This window comes from Bombus vosnesenskii, unplaced genomic scaffold (assembly GCF_011952255.1).
Source record: "Bombus vosnesenskii isolate JDL3184/JDL3185 unplaced genomic scaffold, Bvos_JDL3184-5_v1.1 scf7180000013320, whole genome shotgun sequence".
NCBI lineage: Eukaryota > Metazoa > Arthropoda > Insecta > Hymenoptera > Apidae > Bombus > Bombus vosnesenskii.
In genome coordinates, this window is record NW_022882965.1 from 660,646 (window position 1) to 680,000 (window position 19,355).

The following is a 19,355-nucleotide window of genomic DNA, read 5'->3' on the forward strand; positions in this document are numbered from 1 at the left end:
TAAAAGTTACGACGCGAAATTCATGTTTAAATTTTACTTCAACCTCTATTAAAACTGTTCTAATTTTAAGAAACTGTGTCGAAATAGAAATGAAAGAAAGATACCTCTTCTTAGTCCATTCTACTATATAATCCTATTATCTACATGCATGTAACATATTTGTATTATAAACGTTCATAAAACTGTATCAGACGCTATTTATCGGAAGCATTTTCCCTTCTCGTATTTACGTAATACGAGATTAAATATGCAAAACTCAGCGTTTCTTTTTTTCTCGCAGATAAATAAATCGTTGAAAGAAAAAAAAAAAAAAAAAAACAGAAAGACGATGAAACTGGAATATACTCGTTGCCGTGGCATTACGTTCCGTGGGCACGTCGAACTCCCGCGAGTCGTATAATTTGTCACCGGATGACGTCAACGGACAGTTCTGTTTTCGTCAAACGCCTTGTGCCACGATGATGCATCGTGATTACTGCTTATACGCTCATGCTGCACCTTGCGCATGGAAATACAGGAATTACGAGGGTGGCATTTACTTTGAACTCGCTGGAATGAGTCCACTCGCCTCGTTTCTCTTGACTCCGGTTCCTCGTCGCTGAATCGAACGTTCCACCTACGCCCTTTCACCTTCTTTCTATCTTTCTCTGTTACCAGTGTAACTCCGCATTCACGCTTCCTGTCTTTCTCTAAAGGTGTGTTTCTCGCCGATATTCGCAAATTACTTTGGTACTCTGATTAATTTATAGTAACAGCAATTGGATCCGATTGATGTGTACAAATGAACGACGAATTAATTAATAATTAGAAATAGAATTTTCTAGCTTTTTATGGCATCGGCAGGCTATAAATTGAAACTATCTGTTAGAAAACGTAACAGTAATATTCTTGACTATTTGCTGTATCATTATGTATTATATGTACCTACGATTACTGCTTAAACATTACACTGCTTCTTACATTAACTGGCAAGTTGAGTAAGAACGGTTTTTCTACTAATTTAGGAAACTTCTTAATCAGACTCGCGAGTCAAAAGCTACGCAAAAGAATCTGCAAATGGGGTACTTGTCAAATAACGAAATAGTTCTACAAAGCTTGTGTCACGTTCTATTTAGTTGCCGCGTTCGGTAGCGTTAACTGACGTTTAATGCAACTGGCAATATGTTCCACTTTCGGCTAACTTGCTGTGTGCGGGAATATTGGCACGGGAGAGGAGCAAAGTTGTTCGAAAGTAAATTAACAATATGATTAACAATGATTTATTCAAATCTTACTCGATTTCGATATTGACAATTGACTGACAGACTGACGGATATGAAATTCTTCGGTTGACAAAATGGTAATTCTTCGGTTGACAAAATAGTAATTATTCGGTTGACAAAATGTTAACCAACTCTTCAATAGACAAAATGGTAACTAACTCTTCGATAGACAATGGTAATTCTTCGGTTGACAAAATGGTAATTCTTCGGTTGACAAAATGGTAATTATTCGGTTGACAAAATGGTAATTATTCGGTTGACAAAATGATAATTCTTCGGTTGACAAAATGTTAACTAACTCTTCAATAGACAAAATGTTAACTAACTCTTCGATAGACAAAATGTTAACTAACTCTTCAATAGACAAAATGGTAACTAACTCTTCGATATACAATGGTAATTATTCGGTTGACAAAATGGTAATTCTTCGGTTGACAAAATATTAACTAACTCTTCAATAGACAAAATGGTAACTAACTCTTCGATAGACAATGGTAATTATTCGGTTGACAAAATGTCAACTAACTCTTCAATAGACAAAATGTTAACCAATTCTTCAATAGACAAAATGGTAACTAACTCCTCGATAGACAATGGTAATTATTCGGTTGACAAAATGGTAATTATTCGGTTGACGAAGGGTAACTAATTATTGACTTCTTTGAGTCGCTACATTTATTTATATCTGTCGGAGATGAAAAGACATCGGGGTCTTTCTTTTGAAAATGTTTGGGAAGATCCCCAACGTTTGTTCAAACTGCCGACATTGTTTAAAGCTTTAAACTGTTTTAATATCGTTATAAAAATATAGTTGGATAAACTACCTTTCACTTCAAATACTATAAAAATGGTTTCAAGTAAACGTTTTAAATTACCTCGATTTCAAAGAAATTACCAATTTTACTTTCGCGCTACGAATCGTGCGAGGTGCAGGACGTGACACTTGACTCTTAAGAATCGTTTATTATTGCGTATTAGTTTTTAAAAATCAATTTAATCTTTTCACGACACTCTATTATACGTAACTATGGCGACTACAAAGAAACACTGCATTTACATTTATTTGTATCTAATTTTTCAATGAAATCTTCTCACGTACATCTTGTCAAAAGTGAGCTACTGTTCGCATACTTTCGAATTAAAAGCACATAGATATTATATTATGCACGTTCTTTGTGTCCTACTATCTTTTACTTTCTACATGCAGTTCATTTCAATATTTCAATTGTAGAAAGTATTTCAATGTCCATACATAGATATTCTAGCTATAAACATTTTGCAAGCATCGTTCGTGAACACTAGTCGCGAACACGTTTGCTAGCGAGTACACACGCTTCAACATTAAACGACGTTTGGGAGAACGCTTCGTTGCATATATTACGCGATCACGTTCGCTCGTGCCTTTTCACGTTCGTCATCCACAAGTTTCCTTTTTACCGTTTTATTCGAAAATAAGTGGCCAAAAGGGAGGAAAGGTTGGTTTTCTCTCCCTGGTGTTTCGCCTTCACTTTGCGTCCCTCTCGATGCCGCGATCGAATTTATGGCGCAGATAACTCGGGCTAAGTACGATCTTAAGCGACTGGAGGGGCGTAAAATATTTTATGGTTACAGTAAATTTTATCGGTTTATATCTCTGCTCTGTTAGCTTCGTATTAATATAAGATGATCTTCGCCGTAGAAACCGATGCGACCAAGCGATATTTTAACGGACGAATCAGCTTCGTTTGCGCGATACCGACGCGATTAGTAAATCGGGTACCTGGATCGTTTCATTAAAGCTGTCAATTGGCTTTAAATTTCTTCTGCTCTTTCTCTCTGCTCGTTCGATTTATCGGTCACATTTAGTCGGTTATTATACCTTCACGGTAGTTTATTTAATAAAAAGAGAATGAAAGAAACGGAGTTAAAGAACAAGGAGAGAGAAATAACTTGGCGTTTAATGAGAGTTCATCGGCCCTCCACACTTTCTCACGAAAATATTTAACAGCTACTGTACAGAAGACTTTTATGGCCATATTATATGTGTTGTATAAAACATTTTGGAATTTCATTGGCAAGATATCTATTGCAAAAGTATATTTAGTAACAAAAATTATACACCTATTTACAGCATGAACAGCCATGCTAAGCATACGGTAGGTGTCAAAATGATGAAAATTGACTCTTTAAATACCTTTATCACCTCTCTGAAGTATACAGGGTGGTTGGCAACTGGTGGTACAAGCGGAAAGGGGGTGATTCTACGCGAAAAAAGAAGTCGAAAATATAGAGTAAAAATTTTTCGTTCGAGGCTTTGTTTTCGAGAAAATCGACAGTGAGATCCGTTATAACGAGACGCGATAAAGTAGACGCGTACCGAGCGAAAATTCAAAGTCGATTTTCTCGAAAACAAAGCCTCGAACGAAAAATTTTTATTCTACATTTTCGACCTCTTTTTTCACGTAGAATCACCACCTTTCCGCTTGTACCACCAGTTACCAACCACCCTGTATAACTCCATTAAATATTTTCTGGCTTTTACGTACATTTTCAAATTTCTTTCAGATTTGACCAATGCGTTTACTGTAGTCGGGTCTCATTACACGATCAATGAAATTTCAGGATGTTTCGTATGACGAATAATATATTCATAAAAGGTATCTACAATTGTTTGAACAGTTTGGTTGAACTGTGCATATCATACAGCCTTTTTCGTAGCTCTTGTTTCTACCACTTTTATTCCAACCTCGCGACGATTCACTTCGTATCCGAATGCAAATCCCATTACTTTTTACCCTTTGTTTCTCCGCCAGCCGTGTCTCTTACACTGGCCGCTCAAGAGCAGCGATTTTAAAATTCGCGCTTCGTGCGCGTCACCGTCCACCGAGACGCGACTCGAATCGGTAACTTGCTCGTCTTTTCGGATACGTTCGAGGATGAGAAGCTCCGAAAATCGTGACTCACGCGAGTATTTGTCTGCTCTGCGACCTCGAGCTCTAGCCGAAATTTTAAGTAGCATGCCGCTACGCTCTCACGTAATTTCCAGTATGTTCTCCAACTGTTCTCTGCGTGAACTCTAATCGAAATTTAAGGAATTTCTGCGTAATATCCAACGTGTTCGCGAACTGCACTCAAACGTCAAATTCATTTGCCAACTGTACTCAAACGTCAAAATCAGTCGTCCTTTGTTCTTTTATCCCATCGCTACTAATTGTTTCTGTTTCTTAATAACGTTGAAAGACGCTGTCGTATTTGCATAAATTAGCATCGTTCACGTACTCGCCAGGAAGAAATGAATTAACTAAAAGGATACAGATGAGAATGTTGAAAAGATCGTGTTTAGAGATAATTCACGATGGATTATCAGGAACATATTTTTCTCGAATTTTGAAAACAAGAGTCACGATCGTTTAAGCAAAAGGTTTGCGGATTTTATTAATTGCGTCTCTTATGTTATCCTACTTTATTCGTCTGCATATTATTATCCTTATTATCTATCAGCGTGTCGCGCGTAATTTCTTTAAATACAACCTACTATACGTACTGCATAAAAATTCCTACTATCACTCGACTGCCTCATCGACGAGGCCAACTAACTATAGCTTCATTGATTAAAGTGTACAATTTGTTATTATTTCTTTCGTGTGTCATAACTTGCTGAAAATTCAACAACTCACTGTATTCTTAGGATACGTAACCCAATGTCACTTCCGCTACATCCACCCAATGCGTCACACTATAGCAGCGAAAAGTTTCTCAGCGTGTTGTACGCGTACACGTGGCGAAACAACAAAACGAACACACGCACGCTCCTAGCGCAGTTAATCCGAGTGCGCCAGTGTCACCAAAGGGTTAGTGGGAAGGAGCAGCGAGCCGCGAATACTACGCGAGGTTACCTTAAAAGCAAGCAGCGACGTTGGACCCGAGGCGAGTCGCGCGTTGGAAGCTGCCGGCGGACTAGCAAAAGACGAGTGAGATATATGCACATCTATACAGGGTGTATGAGAAAATTGGTGTCAAACTTTATGCCGAACTGGTCCGAGGAACCAGCAGGGAAATCTTAAAGCTGCGGATCATCTGTGACTCGATACACGTATCATACAGATAGATAATATTTCCTTTTTCTTTCTTAAGAAGTTCATTCTGAACATTTCTAAAGATAGGCACATGTCTCTTGTTGTTCGAAGCGTTTTAAACTTGTACAAAGTTGTCGTCAAAATTGGCCGCCGTACGAATCCCTCTTTACGCTCACCGTACCATCTTCGCCGGAAGTTAGAATCTAGCACAGTGAACCTTCATCTAGCAGAGTTGCGCAAGAAATTTGCAAACATCCGGACATAAGCTGTCGAAGAGTGGCATTCGAACGAAGAATCGCTAGCCATGTCACCGTGGAGAGAATCGTGCATGACCAATAGTTGTTTCCTTGTCGTATAACATCTGTAAATAGGTAATATACAGGGTGGTTGGTAACTGGTGGTACAAGCGAAAAGGGGATGATTCTAGGCGAAAAAAGGAGTCGAAAATGTAGAATAAAAATTTTTCGTTCGTGGCTTTGTTTTCGAGAAAATCGACTTTGAATCTTCGCTCGGTACGCGTCCACTTTATCGTTGTCTCGATGGAAAAATTTAAAAATGAAAAAACAATTTTTTTTCTATATTTTCGACTTCTTTTTTATATACTATGTATATTAGTGACTGTATACTGGCAATTCCCAAGTATTGGGTTGTCCGGGAAGTTTCTTTCGTGTTATAAGGAAATAACAGACGCACAATTATATTAGTTTATCGAATTATGGACAAACATAATAATAGAAATATAAGGAAATAGGTCACACCTAATTCGATAAAATGATGTAAAACAGAAATTGTTGTTTCGTCTATTGTCATCTTATGAAACAAAAGAAACTTCTCGGACAACCTAATACGATATACAGTAAGCCACGCTCTCACGAGAACGTCTCATAAATCTCAAACTACTGATATTCGAATCCACGTTTATCAAAGGCTTCCGCTTTCTTTCGACGAATAGCACCTGGAATTTCGCAGCAATTTTCTGAAACACCCTGTATAGAGAGGAAATCAGAGAGAAAAGGAGAAGACGAGACCGAGGGACAGGCGCGGCGAGGTACAACGAGAGAGAGCCGGTGGAATCGTTGCGGACGCATGAAACGGCGTTAGCTGCGCACGCCACCGTCTCCGCCGGAAATTATGCCAGCTCTCCGTTTCTACGTTCGGTGTAAACGAACCGAGGTAACGCCGGCCGGCCAGCGTCGACCATGCCAGTGCGGAACACGCCCCCAGGAACTGTTTCTCGTGGGCGACGGCCTGAAATATCGAGCGCCTTGCCCACGTACACACGCGAAAACGATGGAACCCGACCGACTGTCCGGAGAGAAAGAGAGAAACCGGCCTCTCTCCGGCGGTGGGTTGCCCGGGACGAAAACGAGAAGGAAGCAGGCAATCGGGACAGGTTCGACGCTGGATACGAACGATCGTTGCGGAGAAAGAGAGAAATATTATAGAAGAGGGTGTGGGTTCCAGCCAACTTTCCAGGGATAATTTTCCATCCTCCTGACCCTTCTTCGGTTAAGGAAAATCTCGGCCGGAATACCGCGTTCATGTTCGCTACGCGCACAGTTTAGGGCGAAGGAAACTACGTTTCGATGTTTCAATGACTCGATGATGCTTGTGGCAATGTTGAGTTCCGCGAGATAAGATAGGCGAGGTTTATGTTCGTAGATGCGCTCAGTCGAATTGTTCTTGGAGATTCTTAGGCAAAGAGGACTAAGAGCGATTTCTTTGTTGCGTCTAGCATGAAGATGCAACAGACTGAGAACAGGCTGAGATTGGAAAGAAAAAATTTTACCGTAGTTTAGAATCAACGTGATCGGTGTTAAAATATCGATCTACTGTAAAATTGAAGAGAGGAAAGAAGATCGTGTTACGAATATGGTTTTTTAAAAAATTACCTTGCAAGCTTCTGTCATCTCTTGATGATAAATGAATTTATGGAAGCGAGACGTTTATTCCTCTGGAATTAAACGTTAGATTACAATTACTAAGGATGCGTGTCCTGATGAATAAAACATTCGAAGATGCAACGATTCTCATAATAATCTATATACATGTTTGACCATTCCAACGTATCCTCCAGAACGTTAGTTCATTATAAAAGATCCATTACAACCGTTCTCTTAATCATGTACCTGAATAATGTAATTCAAACGCTTGCAAAAGTAGAATCGACCAATTTGCTTTCCCAAATACTGAAATACCCTCCAATAAAATAACATTTATGCATCTACATATGTTACTACTAAATTATCCAATAACCCAAAATGATGTAATTTCCTTTTAACAATATTATTTCTATACAAACCAGTCAAAATGATTGGTCTTTTAAGAACACACACATAATGATGGAATATTTTTATATTTATTGGTTTATTACTTTCCTACAGAAGCAATTCCACGTCATGTGGTACATTTTTCGTATTATTAATCCATCTGGGACCACGATCGACCTAAACGAGGGTCGACACATTTATAAAAATTGTAGAGCCAGTCGTTTTGACTGCTATGCTATTTCTAGCGATCTAGCGATCGATCCGGCATCTTCCTGATAACCGATATCATCGTATCGAATGATACGCGGTAGAAATTTTAAAAAACGTGTGGCAAGTTGTAGAAAACGAGGAAACTGGTTGATCGGGGTTCGATAAACAGATTGCAGGACCCTTTTACATTCTGAAAAGTACCAGTCGTTTTAAGTAGCCTTGATACAAAATTACTTCCAGTTTGAATACATAAAAAACAAGATAAAATTCATTATATTATTCTTTTAGTCATCGTTGCGAAAGTCATTACATCATTGCGGAAAAATATAACATGAAGCAAGGAGTTTAAAATAAAATTGTAAAACCAGTGAATTTGTGGTAGTTCTAGCGTTAATTAACCAGCCTCTATTGCCTCATCAAACGATCGACGGATTAATCAGAATTACACGGCACATAATAGGCAAAGAGTTAAAGGAACCGCTGTAATAGAAGGTTAGCTGAATGTTGTAAAATCCGCGGTGGTTATCGTTGTTATTATCGTTTACACGGCTCGCTAAGAGATCCAAAATCAGTAAGATTTTTAAGCGTTGTGATCATGTACGCGCATGTTACATGGTCACGAAGTTGGTTCCGGGATGAAAAAGTTTATGTTATGTGTGGATGGCTTAGAGAAAATTAGATGCTGGCAGAAAAGAGGGAAGAAAAACAGCGGTGGGGAGGTTTCGAGGGATAATTTTCCGCCTTCCTAGCCTGTGGCGGCTACGCGAGCACAGGAAACCCGGATACGAGTCGAGCTGCACGCAGCTTTTATAGTTTCTTAGCGTGGAAACGCTGTCCCGAAGCAGGTTGCGGGTTGACGCATCTATTACGAAAGAAGTAATTTAATCGGCGTTCCGTGAAAAAAATCGAGAAACCTGTTATTAAAGCTTATCGTTAAACTTTGACGCATCGTGTTTATTCGATCTTCTCAAGAACACGAAAGTTTGAAAAGCTTTTGTTTCTTGCGAATAGTGCAGTCTATTATCGGTTATTAATCAGTGGAAGATAAAACGCGCAATATTGTATCATAATATATGATAAATCGCAATGTAAACTTTTCGCACGAGTGTGTTAGTTTTTTCATAGACAAATACGGTGTTTTTTCTGTTGGCGTTGTTTCGTAGAACCTCGGAGGATTTAAAGAAATGTATGTGCGTATAATATTTAGAAATCCTAGCTTAGGATTTTAAGTACGTTTGATTCATGGCAGAATTTTAACGTAAGCGATACTATAAAGCGTATTCAGGGCGCAATGGGTGCAATTCTTTCGCTTTATGAATTTAATTTCAGTTTATGTAGCGAGTATCAAATGTGTGTGTGTGTGTGTGAACAAAGCGCATGAATTTCAAAGCTGTTTTAAGGTATTGCTTAACAATGACATCGCCTGGACACATATGTTTATACATATGTATATAAATATTTACAGATAAAATTACAATTAAAGACAATAATATACTGGTACTTGGATTTCGATAAAAATCAACATTAAATTTGCCGAAAACACCTCTATGCATTTAGTAATTGCAAAAAAAAAAAAGAAAAAAAGAAAAAATATCGAAATCCGTCATTTCGACGAGTTTGGTAGTTCTAGCGTTAAATTTCAGCGCTATCAAACAGTCGAACCAAATGAAACATCGATTCCAGTGCGTGAACGTGTGTACTGTACGATAATTTCGTTGGGAATCATGCGATTGTTTACTTAGCGTTGCGCGGCGATTCTTTCTCGTTTATTTTCAAACGCATTCGCGGCCCATCGATAAGCGAAAATTACAGTAACGCAGCAGGCCGAACGAGTTACGAGTGCTTTTTAATTGCACGCCTGCTCCCGATAAATCGGTTTTTATTTCGTTCGTTCCACGCCGAATACGAAACTGCTTGCTCTCCTCGCTGATTTTTGTCTCGGATCCACTGCGAGCTTGGGCGATATCGTTCGTGGCTAAGAGCGTGGCTCGTGTTTTAAATAGTCGGCTTAAATTTTGATTTTCAACTTTTTAGCAGGCGGAATTACCGGCTAACTGGCGCGGGAAATTAAACCGCCGATTCACCTCTTATATTTCGAGCAAGTTTCACGCGTTAACATCCAGTTAGCTCGCAGCTCGCACGGTGTACATTTTTCCACTACTTTTTTTTTCACGTTTCTAGTTACATCACCTACGATTTTTTTTTTTTTTACAACCGTCCCACTTGAACAGATACGGAATATTCTTACCTGTTACTTTTGCCTTTAATAAATATAGAAATGTTTAGTATGTCACCGCGTAGCTACAACTTATCGGTAAATTAATAAATTTGTTTGCATAATAGGTACAAGCTCGACAAGCAATAAACCGAACGACGTTTTACGTGTAAATTTTACAAATTACATGCCACCTTATTATCTTATCTGTCTTGCAATTTATCGGCTCATTAATATCATGAATAATACACCGCTCGTAACAATTAAAGGATCGTTACTACCAACTATTTCGTTGCAACAAACAAGTATGTAAATAGAAATTAAAGGAATTATACACATTAGATAGTTGACACGTTATAATTATCTTACAAAATATAGAAGCGCGAAGAACGAATATGAAGATTAAAGCAACACGGATGGCAATCCTCTGAATAATTTGAGCAACGCAAAAATAAGAACGTTACCCGAATTTAACACCAGAACTACCGATAGTTAACCTCTTAACCTACACCTACGGGCATAGCCCGTAGTACGATGATCGGGCCAAATATAATATACAGGGTGGTCGGTAACTGGTGGTACAAGCGGAAAGGGGGTGATTCTAGGCGAAAAAAGAGATCGAAAATATAGAATAAAAATTTTTCGTTGGAGGCTTTGTTTTCGAGAAAATCGACTTTGAATTTTCGATGGGTACGCGTGCACTTTATCGTGTCTCGTTATAACGGATCTCACTGTCGATTTTCTCGAAAACAAAGCCTCGAACGAAAAATTTTTATTCTACATTTTCGACTTCTTTTTTCGCGTAGAATCATCCTCTTTCCATAAAATAGAATATTTTTATATTTATTGATTTATTACTTTCTTACAGAAGCAATTCCACGTTATGTAGTGCATTTTTCGTATTATAAATCCATCTGGGACCATGATCGACCTATTTGTAAAATTGTAGAATCAGACATTTTGACTGCTATGGTATTTAGCGATTTAGCGATCGATCCGGAATTTTCCCGATAACTGATATCATCGTATCGAATGATACGAGGAATCTGGTTAATTGTGATTCGATAAACAGGCTGCAGGACCCTTTTACACTCTGACAAGTAGCAGTCGTTTTACCGGTGAATACACAAAAAACAAAATACAATTCATTATATTATTGCTTTGGTTATCCTTGCGAAAATCATTACATCAAAAAATATAACACAAAGTAGGAATTTTAAAATAAAATTGTGAAACAAGTCAATTTGACTGGCGTGGTAGTTTTATTGTTAAGCATCGAAAAATATCGAAGAAATGCGAGTATCTAACAAGCTCACCATCGCTGACCCTAGAAGATTCGTTAATTTTGTCGCGAATCAGCGCCATTTCCATCCAAATTTTATCAGCGATCGAGCGCCTTCTGTTCCTCTGCTGATGCTGTTCTGATGGAGCAGCTCCGTGGCGTGGAAAGAAGCACAGCCTTTAAGCAGTAATTCGGCGGTGCAGAATGCAAAAGTCGAGTCACGGCGGAGGAAGACGGTTGCGGAGGAAACGCGATAAAAGAAGGGGACTGACGATCGGGTGAAAAAGGAAGAGGAAAAAGGCGGTCTCGGCGGTGGTGTGCTTGTTTGCTACGAAGATCCTGAGAGCGCGCGAAAAGAGGGACGGAGACGGTGCGGAACCAAGAACGATAAAGATGGCGTAGAATCGCCAGAGAAGCAGAAAGAGAGGACCAGAGATAGGATGAAGAGGAGACGATTCTTTTGAGCCCCGGCCAAGTTTTGTGGCCTGTTGGCCGGCTCGTGGAATCCAGTCGCAGGCGATTTCTCGTCTCTGCGCCTTTTAACCGTACTACGTGTCACGTTCGTGTGTGCACGCGTGCAGGCATATGCTGCAACAGTGCAACCGAGAGGAAGCGTAGCGTGCGTGTATACAAGACGGAGAAGCCACAGCTCGTACCACGTTGTGTGTATTTGAAAGAGCGCGAGTGAGTAAGAAAGAGAGAGAGAGAGAGAGAGAGAGAGAGAAAGAGAAAAAGAGAGCGCACACGAGAAGGAGACGAAGGAATGAGAGATCGGTGACAGAAAGAGAGGCAAAAGCGAGGAGAGCGACAGACTAGCGAGGATGCAAGGTGCTGGCAGACGAAGAGAGACGACGGAGGAGGGAACGAGAAACCGTACACGTTTATTACACGCTGTCCCTTGGATCGCGCTACAGCCGCTGGCAAGACGTTCCATTAACGTCGCTCGGTACCTACGCAATTATTATACTTCCTTGTACAGCGCGTTTAATCGCGTGCGCCACGGTTTTCTTAATCCACTGGCCGATGCGAGTGGGTGCTTCGCAGCTACATCGATATTCTCGTTACAGTTGCGCTAGTGATCGTCGTCGTCGTCGTCGTCGTCGTCGTCGTCGTCGTCGTCGTCGTTTTCCTTGTGAGCCTTTTAATGGAAAGAAACGAAGAAAATGTTGAAGATAACGTTTCAGTGATTAGTCAACGACGAGCCACGGTGGTTAGCTGTTGTGTGTTCCTTCGACTCTCCGTTTCTTCCTCTGTGTTTCTTTCTTTATAGTTGGACGATGTGTAACATGCAGAGTGTCGTTCCACGAGTACCGTCGCGACGCGTGTACAACGATTGATACGATCCAGGTTGCAGAAGCCGCGCGTCTGCACCCCGCCACGCTGCTCCTCGCCAGTTCCTCTTGGTACGTATTATTACAGACGTGGTGTACGCGATCGCGATACGCTGTTGTACCAGGCAAGTTGCTTTCAGCGAACTGCGTTTCCCTGTGTCGATTTTACGCAGGCTTGGCTTCGATATGGCACAGGCTGGATGACGCTGCAACTGGGAAACGCGTAATGTGTATTCTTTTTGTTAATTGATCGGCTATGTCGTTTGCACGGCGGCTGACGCTTTGATATGAAACTCAGTCGCTGTAAGCGTTCTTTCTTAAGCAAGTGGATATCTCGCGATGAGCCAAGTATAAAGTATAATTCGACGAGGCAAAGATACGCGGCTGAAAGATTTATCGCTTTGATTGAGAATAGACTACGTCGTGAATTACAATCTCAAATTCGAATCGAGTTTAGATTCCACGAATAAAACACGTACAGCGTTTGTCTATCAGTTTAGTTAAAAGGTGGATATTTTCGTGATATTTTTAAAGTTGCAAGCGAAAAACGTCACTATAGATACCATTGTTCTGTTAAAACATTGAAACAAGGATTATAGCCGCGAGTTGCATGAATTTGATATCGATACTTCGTAAAATCTATGTATTAGGTGGTCCGAGAAGTTTCTTTCGTTTTGCGAGGAAATGATGGGCGCACATTATTTTATCGAATTACGTACTATCAAAATAAAGATCGCGACGTTCGACAGATCGGGTTTCGCGTTTGCATAAAGATACGTCGTTGCAAAAGACGCGACTGTAAAAGAAAGACACTTTTCGGCCAACCTAATAACTCTGGCGTTTAAAAAACGAAAGAAACAGAATCCGATAACGTACATTGATGGGAAAAATCGCGAATGGAACGTTCCGTTGACGCAATGTTGAAGAGCGTGTTGAAGAGCTTCGTTCGAGACGAACACGTATATTTTATATATTTGCAATAATTTAGAAGCGTTGAAAAATTGATAAAATCGCATAATTTGTGCATGGCAGTGCACAGATGCACACGATACGCACACGGACACGCGTTTCTAACTGCAATGTCTTACTTAATTAGAAGTCCGTGGCGTGTAAACGAGACAAAGCCGCGAGTCGACGCATATTTTGGAGCCGTGGTACGATTCGATCGTGACAGAACGTGGCGCGTCGCGATATGCGAAGCCGCAGAGAGAGAAAGAGAGGGCAGGAGGGAGAGAGAGGAGGCTGGGGTTTACATTTTTAGCGTAGCTTGGCAAAGATCGACCCCGAGGAAGATTCATGCCGGCACACCGTCGAAAACAACTTTTAATACGGCTTCGATCGGCGGAGTGCAATTCGAATTTAAATGGCGCAGTCGAGTAGCGCGCGCCTAGCGCCGCTGCTCGTTACGAAACTTCGTTACTGCCGAGTATTTTCAACCCCGAAGATCTCGATGGCTCCGGGGCGAATCCATTAAAGGTAAAAGCTTCTCGTTTACATCTGCCGTTGCTCGCGTTCAGACTTTCTCTTTCTTTCCTTTCCTTTCCTTCGCCGGTCGTCGTCCTGTCTTCTTTTATATCTCTGTTTCACGCAGCACGTTACGATTCCTTCGAAACGTCAGCTGGTTAGCGCGACGCTCCTTCCACGTTATTATCCGGTCAACCGATGTCGTATCTGGATTTTCCGTTTTTTCCAAGATCGCCATTTTCAACGAGATAAAGCGTTGCTTCCGCAGTTTAAGTTGGCAAGAGAATCTGCACACTAAATTCGTGATAAAATTGAAATCAGGCCGAGTCTGTGACTCTAAACCAGACGAAGATCAAGAATGGACGCTTTATCTTGGAGAACGTCAAGTTTGACGACTTGTCAGGAATACGTAGAGTTACCTAAGCCAAACTGCAGAGGAATAGACATTCACGATGTGAATTTTTTTTTTTATTTAACACGTTCGTCGCCACGTTGACGCTCTTCTTGTTCGAGTTAATTGAATATACAATATTATATATAGGTTATACAACATAAAAGTGTTAAAATCACATTGTATCATACTTTTTATTCATTTAAAATTAATAATTAATCAATATTAATTTTATTAATTTAAAATATTACATCATGCTATATGGTATTCGTTAAAACATTCCAAACACATTTGAAGTGATTTTGGGCACTTCGGACGATATGTTGTAGTTCTTTTTATGTTTTTTCTCGCTTCTTCACGCGAGTGGTAAAACTTTTTCAAGCCTGTTACTCTGTTCTGTAGTTTCGTTATTCACACTGTTTACTGAACATTTTGAGGATAAAAAATCACTGATGTACGTCTCACAAGTATGCTTCTCGACTAAATCAAAGACCCGAGATATCTGCCATGAGATCCCTCGGAATACTCTAGCTGGAAAGTTTATCGCTTTCTCCATTTCAGAACTAAATATATTTGTCGGAGATGAAAGAACATGGAGATTTCCCGTCTGGAATGTTGGGAAAAACCCCAGTACCCTAGACTTTTACTATAGCTACGCTTAAGTAATAAAAATAAGAAATAGTTTCAACGTTCCAATCTGGCTTTATGACGATGGGCTCGAAGTGACATAGCGGGTCACTGGACGTAGCCACGGTCGGATTTGGGCCCCGCAGGAAACAGCCGAAACACCCTGAGCGACGAACGTGTTAATATTTCACATTCACAATTTGTCCAATTTGGACATTTGGTAGAATTTTTCAGCTGTTTGATTATCACGTGGGGGTACCATCTTCGGGTTTGTTAGGTTATATCCTTTATGGATGTGAATGCGTGTATGAATTTATTATACATATCTACTCTTTATTTGATGTGGTTTATCGATTGTTTTACGTCTTCTTTACTTTTCACGTACTAACTCGGATACATGCAAGTTTTTGCTGCGATTGTTAGCTGATTGCGCGAAAGACAGCCATCCTTGTACAAAGACAAGGCTGAAAAATCATAGAACAAAATGAAATAGCGATCATGCTGTTAGAAGTATATTCCTAATTTTTCAAACTTGTGAGATTAAACAACTCGTTTCTTGAAAGATTAAGCGTATATCTCAATAACGAAATTAAGATATTCACGGAATGTGTAGTAGAGAGATTGGACTTTTATCGAGTCGTTTAAAGATTACGAGTTCGAGAATTCCTATCAATAGAATTAGAATATGCATAAATGTTACACTGTATAAGGCGTGGAAAACATTCAAACGGAATTGAACAACATTGCGTATATCTGCGTTGGCAAGATTTTAGCTGCGTCGCCTGTATTATGTTCTTTTGCCTGAAAACGCGGAGCGATGAAGAGGCTGAAAACCTGTGCTGGTACGTTGAATAACGCACGCTGGCTGGAAATTCATTCAGGAAATCGGGGGACGTATCTCGTAACAATGGGCCGCGAGTGTACGAGGGCGAGAAATCGGCGATCGCGGCAAAAAAAAAAAAAAGGCGGAAAGAATGGCGGACAATGCGGAAATGCAAGATGGGGAGTCGAGGCTTAAGTGCAGCTGCAGTTTAGCCGTCGAACGAGCTCCATACTCGCTCTCGTAATCGCGCCAGGACCGTACTTACGGACAGTATGGACAGATTCGAGAGAACGCCGGCCGTGTCTCTACACGGTGACCTTTTCGCGGTGCACCGTAGAAACCGCATCGATGACGCACTAGGTCGAACGACAATCTTACGTTGACTTGTACTCGTCGTATTCATAGTGAAAAATGTGTAAACCGGGGATTTTCAGCATTTTTCATTTCATGGCACACGCAAACTAAAATTACTGACCCTTAACGCCCCGATTTTTAACACGTTGTTGACCGGTCACGAGTTGACTCGGGTTTTCATGGCCAAACGTTGCCGACCGGCCACGAGTAAACTCGCGATGCGCTTTTTTTCGCATCAGCGTCCTTTTCTCAGTGCGCTATTGGAGATGATACAGTGGAATTGTTGGTCAGCATACCTCGAGCTGTGTCTCTCGTTTATGAGACTCAAGTCGCGTCCTTTGTTGTAAAAATAATGTCAACGATGACGGAACGTAGCAATGAAGAATCTTTCAATGAATTACACGCTGATTTTTTATCTGATTGTCCGAGCGATTGTGAATCAAATTGTGGTGACTCGGAGAACGATACTGTATCGGAAGATAGCGAGTCTGATATTAGACCAGCAAAATATCATTAAACCTACGTGTATATTACGATACAAGAAGCGCATGAAAGGAGTAGATCGTGCAGATCAGTTTTTGGTGAATAGCAGTATTTTACGAAAAACATTAAAGTGGTCGAAAAAATTAGCATTTTTTCTGATAATCTGCACCTTGTTCGATGCATATAAAACGTACTGTACCTATCTGCCAAAAAATAAAACGAGATACACAAAATTTCTACTGGATGTAGCTAGAGAATGGATAACTGTGGATTCCAAAGAACGCAGCATTGCACCTGACGCTTCTCGAATTTCTAAAACAGCTTCTCATAATGATGCACCCTTCAGGCTTTCCGGACGACTGAGAAACCACGTCTTAGAAAAAATAGTCACTGGCAGAAAAACAGATCCGACTAGAGCGTGTAGAGTATGCTCTTCGAAAGAAAAACGCAGCGAAATTGGATATATTTGCAAAAGCTGTTGCGTGCCATTACACGTAGGTGATTGTTACACTGTTTATCATAGGAAAAAGAAATATTAAACGTTGAATAATAAATAAAATTTATTAAAGTTTATTTATATTGCCTTACTTGCACATGCAATTACGAAATAATAGCCGGTGACATGAGATAAATTCTCAGTAAAATCAACAATGTGTTAATTGTGAATATCGACCGGCAACTCCAACTTATTCTCATCGTACTTCGACTTGCAAGTTTTTAAGTGGCAGATTTTAAATGCTACAATGACGTGTAAATAATAATATCAAAGTCATTCGGAACGATCTTTACTCATCTCAGAAATAATATAATTTTGATTACAATATTTATATTAATTATAATTGAGTAATGTGTGGAATTTTTTAAAATATTCATTCGAATGCAAACTGGGTTTGCGTTCACAGGTCTCACGTTATTTTTATTTCTAAACAATTATCGATAACGACCCAAAAATTCATTTGGAGGGCCAATTTTCTACAACACATCGAAAGATACGTTACATGGATGTTGCACAAGACGTTTATCGTTGCTTTTATTTGATAATCTAAGAGTGAATAAGATATTATAAGTTTCAATAATTCTTTTGTCTTTTCACCGGGTGAAAATTGTGGGCGTTGAGAGAGCGGCCGATAGGAGAAACGACTTTAATCCTAAGACTTGTAAAACTAATACAAAAATCACAATACACCTGGTTGCTCTCTGCTATAATACATTACACACACTTTGCTCGGCCGCCTTCCTCGCCCATGCTTCTCATTTGCACTTACAGATGTACCTTTCATTCTTAATTACCAGTATTTCTCGGTCGTACATTCACTCGCGAGTCACATTTACGATAAAAGCAACCGCACAGGTCTAAAACACACAGATGTCGAAAGTGTAGATAGCGACTCACTGGATTACATTTTCATTGGAAGGGTTTTACTCGTCGAGAATCGTCGGATGAACAGTTCGAATTCAGCTGAAGATTGCGCGACGATTGTTATTTCTGTCTAGTTTCTCACAGTTCACAGAGCTATGATATCAAATATCTAGGATCTCGTGTATCAAATTAACTTTGAATTACTCGTCGATCGATCCTCCGCAGCAATTACGCTTCGTGCAAACTTCTTCTAATTCAAAAAATTACCGACAGATTTTCGAAAGTGGGTTTTGGCTCGCAAAAGTTTCGGAATTCTAGCCTAAAATTTGTCTTTCATCGCTCGGGACAAGACAAACTTCATTTTCTGATCTTCTTCGCGAAATAATTCTCGATTTTAGCAACAGATCACGCGATTAGCGTTTAATCGGTGCAATCGATCGGTTTAGTTCCTGAATTGCCGATTGATTTTTGAAATTTGTGAAATTTTGAAATTCTTGAAGTGTCAGGAATTAAAGAGGTACAGTTTCTAGAAGCACAGGAAATCAGTTTTTGAAATAGAAACTTCCAAAAAGCATATTACCAGTAATTCAACACACAACAATTGTGTGCAATTTAAGATTCAGAATCTATTGGGCTGGCAACTAAGTGATTGCTGATTTTCTCAATATCATCTATACTTAGCTGCTAAACATCAAAGTCCTGTTCAAGATATCAGATATCCTAAAACTCGTGTACACGGAATTTATAAAAATATCCTTTCCAAATATCTGTACATTCTGCCAAATAGTGTAACCAACAAGCTGAAGCTCGCTAAAAACTAGAATAATATTCCTAAAAATCAATGGTAGACTCGGTATCGTTGCACGCATCGAAACTCGGCTCTCGCCTAGATAATAGCCGGCAATAGTATCGCGTGTAACGTTGATCACGGTGATGCAACAACAACGGCGTAACGGCGATCGTTTCGACTATGGTAAAGAACCTTTAACGACGATTGCGAAACACGTCTGGCGAGCAAAGTAATCGCGATGTATCGTGGTCGAACGCTTCTCTGAACGATTCTTTAAACGACGCATGATTTGTCGTCGAAAGAAATAGAGTTTCCGCGAATCGCAGCTCAGATATACGGGCTGATCCAAAGCGTTAGGCTTCTTTCACACGGCACTACGAGTAATAGCGATACGCGTATGGTGGACATCGATTATTTATTATCGTTTGTGGAAACGTT

At 40.0% G+C, this 19,355-nt stretch overlaps 1 protein-coding gene across 16 annotated transcripts in view; it reads left to right on the forward strand.

The window, feature by feature from the left end:
* The window catches only part of LOC117235840 (bromodomain adjacent to zinc finger domain protein 2B-like), a 229,468-nt gene that overhangs the window by 56,283 nt on the left and 153,830 nt on the right, over positions 1–19,355 (forward strand). The window contains exon 1 of one of the 16 annotated variants that reach the window (XM_033498251.1): positions 12,424–12,697. The exons of the other annotated variants lie outside the window; for them this stretch is intronic. The gene's annotated coding sequence lies outside the window, so the exon portion shown is untranslated. Of the gene's footprint in view, positions 1–12,423; positions 12,698–19,355 lie in introns of those variants that run through there. 16 annotated transcript variants of the gene reach the window in all.